This window comes from Agelaius phoeniceus, chromosome 7 (genome assembly GCF_051311805.1).
Source record: "Agelaius phoeniceus isolate bAgePho1 chromosome 7, bAgePho1.hap1, whole genome shotgun sequence".
Taxonomy (NCBI): Eukaryota; Metazoa; Chordata; class Aves; order Passeriformes; family Icteridae; genus Agelaius; species Agelaius phoeniceus.
The window spans coordinates 9,738,998-9,745,000 of NC_135271.1; positions in this window are offsets into that span (position 1 = coordinate 9,738,998).

Genomic DNA, 6,003 nt, shown 5'->3' on the forward strand with positions numbered 1-6,003 from the left:
GGGGTTGGGAAGAAGGGGAAGAAGGAGAGTGACAGAGAGAGATTAGGTGAAAAACATCACCATTCCATGGATCCCATTGGCATACCATCAAATCCTCTTCTGGTCTTCTCTGTGGTGAGGTATCCCAAAACGTAAGACTCCAATGGATTCCTGCAGATTTGGGCAAGGTGGGACCTCCCAGGTGCCTCCCTGGGGTGGGGCAAGTTAGACTCTGTCTATTGCTACTTTCAAATAATAGAAAATCTTTAGCATCTGTCTGTCCTTTGAGTCTGCCATCAATTGGCTTCTGGATTTTCAGATCTGTTGTGTTACTTTGCGTGCCCTGCAGTCGTCTGGTGCAAGGCCTCAGGAATGGGTCTGGGGGCACTGTGGAGGTCTTTGATGGGAGGTTTGTGTGCAAACCTGGCCTCAGCAGACAAGTCTGTGGCTGTGACTTGCCCACCTTGAAGGCAGACAGAGCTGATTTTCAGGACAGCTGCTGGGTTTGGCTTTGTTGTGGATAGGTTTTTCTCTGCAGCCTTGTTTACTTCTCCCCAGGCCTGAGCTAATGGGACAATAGTGTCACCTTTGTCTTGTCTCAAGTTCCCTTCAGCAGCTTAACTCCCAGTGCAGAGTTCCAGTCCAGAGGTATTTTCAGGGAAGGGTGGGCTTGGGTGGTTGCAGCCTCTTTATACAGTTTTGTCCCAATGGGCAGAAAGTCCTTTATAACAAGTTTTAAGCCATTAGCCATAACATTCCAGTCTCTCCCAAGTCCTGAGGAGCAGCTGAGAGAGCAGGGGTGCTTTAGCCAAAAGAAGAGGATATCCACTCTAGCTCTTTTAAAGTAATACTTAAACTGCAGCTTTGTCTGTTCTAACTATTGCTAATGTTCAGATTTTTAGCTCCAGGTTTCAGTATGATCCATCTTTGAATTGCACAAGGCAGCCCTATATTTCAAATAAAGTCCAACTAGAGGCCTAACATACTAGCTACTTAGACCAAACAAGCACTTAGCTACTTTCAAATCATAGAAAATTTTTAGCACCAGTATATGCCTTGAATGTGCCATGAATTGGGTTCTGGATTTTCAGAGTTCCATTGTTGCTTCTTCCAGTTTTGTTGAGGCATTGTCACTCATCTGGGGATCCTGCCTTCAAAATGGCTTCTGGATTCCCAAAGAAGACCTCGACACCTCGTCTTTTGTCCAGGGAAAGACTGACATCTTTCACTGTAAGTACCCACTGGGCTGTGTTAAGGCTGCAAACTGCCCTGGTGTCCCTGCTCTCCCTGCCCCTGCTTTAGTGCAAGCAAGAAAATGCTTTAAGTAGGTAATAAGCAGAAATATTCTAGTAAGGCTACAAAACGCAAGTAATAAACGACACAATTATGAAGGTTTCTTTTGAGATGAACAGAGAGGGGGAAAAGTGGGAATCCACAAAACCAGAGGGTTTTGGGAAAGCTGCAAAAGGCAAGCCTCAGATACAGTAGAACTGTGATTAGAGCTAAGCAGCTGCCATGATATAGGTCAGCAGAACAATTATTTAAAAAGTAGAAAAGCAAGGACAAATAGAACAATGGTCTGTGTATTAATGCTTGTCTAGAATAACTCCCTAAGCCACAGAAAAGTTTATCTAGCAAGATATTCGGAGGGATAAAGCTTAATAATGGAGCTCTGTGCATTGTGCTTTAAGGCTTACAAGCAGGTATTGTATTCAAAAAAAGCAAGCATTGTTTTAACCAAAGGTACGTGTGCTTATAGTGGTTGGATAGAACTACTGTCAATGTGCTTTTGCTTTGTGTGATTGGTCAAGAAACTTATAAAGGAAGTTGTAACATTAAGTTCTTGGTCTGCTGCCTGGGATGTGAGCTGCTGGCATCTTCCCATTGTCATAACCATGTAATGAGACTGATGCTGGAAAATAAAACAGCTCAAGGCAGTTCCACAGCAGTCCTGTCCCGTTTGTGATTTGTAAATAGCCCCCTGCTGGTGTCAAGACCAAGCTGCCCTTGGGCACCTGAGCATGTTGGGGGGGAGCTCAAACTCTGCCCAAAGCCCTGTGAGACAGGGCTGGTCCCAGCTGGAAGAGCTTCCAAAGCAGCTGTTCTCTCCCAGCTGCTGTGTGGGCACGGATCCAGCCCTGCAGACACAGTGTACAGCAAAGCAAGTTATCTGCTGCAGCACGTCCAGAAGAAAATGTCTCAGCACCTTTGTGTCCCAGATATCTTTTATGAAAAATCCTTTCCTTAGGATTTTTCCTCCTGAGAAGCTGAGAAGCCTCAGGAACAAAATGTAAACAATGATTATCTGCTGCCGTGGAATGCAACAGGTGGATCTTGGATTGGCCCAAGTTGGAGGTTGGTAATTAATGGCCAATCACAGCCCAGCTGGCTCAGACAGAGAGTCCAGGCCAGAAGCCTTTGTTATCATTCCTTCCTCTTCTATTCTTAGCTAGCCTTCTGATGAAATCCTTTCTTCTATTCTTTTAGTGTAGTTTTAATATATTATATATCAGAAAATAATAAATCAAGCCTGCTGAACCATGGAGTCAGATCCTCGTCTCTTCCCTCATCCTAAGACCCCTGTGAACACCATCACACCTTTGTTCTGCAGGATGGTGGAAATCTTCCTGTGCTGGGAATTGTCCCCTGATTTTGGTTTACCATGTGTTGATGGTATCTGTCCCAAAGGAGTTGGCTTCTCTTGAAAGCTCTGGATTGGTAGGAATCTTGAGGGCTGTACAGTTCTTTCCTGCTCCCTGCAGCCAGGGCCACAAATGTCCCTTGGTGTCCGGAGCTCACTTGACTGAAGATGCCCCACTGCTGAGGCTCTGTCCAGGAGATCCCTCTGTTTTCTTCTCTGCAGGGGTCTGTGAGCCCAGAGAGAGAAAACAAATGCTAATTAACAGAGAGAACTACAACTTGGACACATTCCTGTGCTCCTCACTCTTGGTACAACGTTCCTTTCTTGCCTCTCTTGGACTCAGCCAGCAGTGCTATCTCCTTGCTGTGAGTTCTCAGTGCTGTACAGGGATGGAGTCAGGGCAGTTCTGAGAGCTCGTCCCCATTCTTTGAAAAGGTCACTGCCTCAATCCAATGAACCTAAAGAGGAAAGAAATGCCCAAAGAGCAGAAATCCCCAACCATGTCACATGCAATCACGGAGAAGCTGATGGGACAGAGCCATGTGGTTGGAGTATGGGTATTGCACTCTGTATTGTTAATTTATTGGTGCTGAGTATTTCAGCAAGCAACTTCCAGGGCTTCCAGGACTGTCCTGGACAATGTGATCACAAATTGTTCACCAGTGCCACTTGTTCAAGAAAAGCCTTTCTGAACAAGCCCAACTCTGAGGCTCTAGCTGGTTTATTTTTGCCTTTCAGCTGCTTCCCTCGAAGTTCCTGTGGGAGAAGTTTCTCAACATGAAGAAGAAGGCCAGCACTGGCGGGAGTTTTCTACCCAGAACTGGCCCATGTGTAGACCTGGGGAAGACTGGTCCAAAGGTAGCCTTTTCCTGCTCTTCTCCTTTCTGTTTGATGGGAAGTTTGAAGAGGGTGTGTGCTTGTGACAGGCTTGCCTCCAGCAAAATAGCTCAGTGTGCAGGTGCTGTTGTCATTGCAAGCTGCTGTTAGAGGTGGGCTGGGAGTCCTGATCTGCACTCAGCCAACACAAATAAGCTCTGCTGAAGCTGCCTAAGTGTAGCTGCCATTGCTGTAACAATGGGGGGAAGGCTGGGGGCACAAAGGCACAGCATTGCCATGTGCCATTCTCCCTCTGAAGGAGCCACCTCTTGCTTTGGTGGCATCAAATGCTTGGGGTCACAGGATTCCCTCTGGAGTGGCAGCGTTGGCCAGTCAGACCTGCAGGAATGACTTCAGCTTTAACAAAACAAATTGCCTTTATGCTTTAGGCTGGAACAATGTGTTGGGCCCTGAGGGCGTGTTAGATTTTGCAGGCTGCCAGATGTACAGGGAACTGGCCCTGGGCAGAGGGGAATGGATGTGCTTTATGTGGATCAGTGCCTTCTTAGAGGTGTGTTTGAAGCTGCTTTTCTGGCAGGACTGGCTCAGTAGAAAGCACAGTCCCAACGGGTAGGTGACTGAGGTGGGCTGTTGTTATGAATGAGGTCCCTATATGTCTAATTTAATAAACCAACATTAGAATTTAGCAGCAATTTTAATTGAGCAGCAATTTTATATGAAATCATGCAATCAAATGCAATCAAGCAGATACAAAATAATTTGGCAGTGGTTTGGATAAAGCATAAGCAAAACCAGTCAGGATACAGGGAGGTTTTCTCAGCCTGCCTCCCATTCAAAAGATAAAGAATCCAAACACAACTTCTAGACTGGATGCTAATACATATTCATCACTAATTTTCTGTCAATCGCCTCCTATTTTTGATTCTTGAAATCTATGTCACTGTACTGCACAGTGCATGCTCTGCTTGTTTCTAAGGGGTCTTTTGGTTTTGGTGGTCACTTCCCACAAAGGCTTCTCCTCATCATCACTGTCCTTTGAACAACCCCACAAGCTGCACATGCACCCCAAGTCTTGTGTTATAGAAGCCAGCATTATATTCCAAAAAGAAGCCTTATGATTTCATCGATACCTGGAATCATCCCAATTTTGTCCATTTCAAGGCCGATTCTTTAATTATCCTGAGGCCTATTGCCTTTTGGGGTGTTACTTATCTCAAACTACATCCTGCATCCTGTTTTCTCATGAACAGCTGAAAACATCTGTTTTGTGTCGCTAATTCCATATCCTTTTCCTCTCTTACTTTTTAAGAAATATTTTCTAAAATATTTAAAATATAGTTACAATTGTTAGCAGGAATCAGATTCATCTATCACACCGTTGAGCAAGGAATTGGCAGCAAGAGCCATGTAAGACACTGGTTAAGGATTGCCCAGACAAAGCAGGGGAGAGTTTTCTCCAAGCAATGCCTCTGCTCCAGAATCATTTGCTGTTGTTTTGGGCCCATGGGTCTGCCTCGGCGGCGGCGGTGGTCCCCAGCTTGCGTTGTTGAAGCCGTCCCCCTTCCTTGGCCTTAAGCCGGGGACCCGAGTTGTGGCGGGCAGAATTTTTTGGCCCAGTTTTTTTTTTTTTTTTTGCGGCCCCGGCACCCGATGGAGAGCCCCCCAGACTGGTCCTGGGCGAGGCGGCGGCGCCTCGCCTACCTCGGTCATGGCCGGATCGACTGAGCCGCTTCTGCCGGGCGGGACCGGGTTTGCCACACCAGGTCCGTTGCTTTTTGTTGAGGTGGGCGGAGTTGGGGGGGCGCCCGCCAGGCCTCCGCGTGCCTTTTTATTTTTCTCTCGCAGCCCTAAGCCGTGGCACCGAGAAGAGTTGCGACGAAGCTGCGAGCGGGATGCCAGTGGGTCCGTCGTGGGGAGGCAGTGAGGCGCGTACCTCGGCCCCCCTTGGGCCCCCGGCCCCGCGGCCCCCGTGGCTAGCATGGGTCATTGTGAACGCGCCTCCATGTGCCTTTTTTGTCGTGCCGTCCCCTCCCTTTTTTTTCTGGAAGGGGAAGCCAACCACCACAAGGCCGGGTGAAAGCCGGTGGCCCATGGCGCCAGGTCGGTGGAACTTTTTCTCGCACGCTCGGCCTGTTTCCCTGGGCCGGAAGGCAGGGGAGGGCTGCCGAATCCCCTCCCGGCCCGGCGGGGGCCAGTCCAGTCCCACTGTTGCCTATCCTAAAGGGAAGCCGTTGTTGGCTGCAGGCGGGTGGCGGCACCCCCCGCACTCCTCTGCTGCCGCAAGCAATCCGATCCGCAGGCGGGCTGGGCGGCCGTTGCCGCCCAGGACTGTGGCCATGGGGCCCTTGTCGCCATTCGTGCAGCTCCTTCCCAGAGCCACGCTTGATCAATGTGGCTTTTCGGGTGGCGTCGGAGAGGGCCCCCGGCACCCCGGCTCTCCTTCCAAGGCTTCTCTGTCTTGGGAAAGCCACGGTGGGGGGGGGGGGGGGGTCCAGTGCTCGGGCAGGGTGGTCTCCTTTCCAATTTGCTTCCCATCGCAGGCGAGG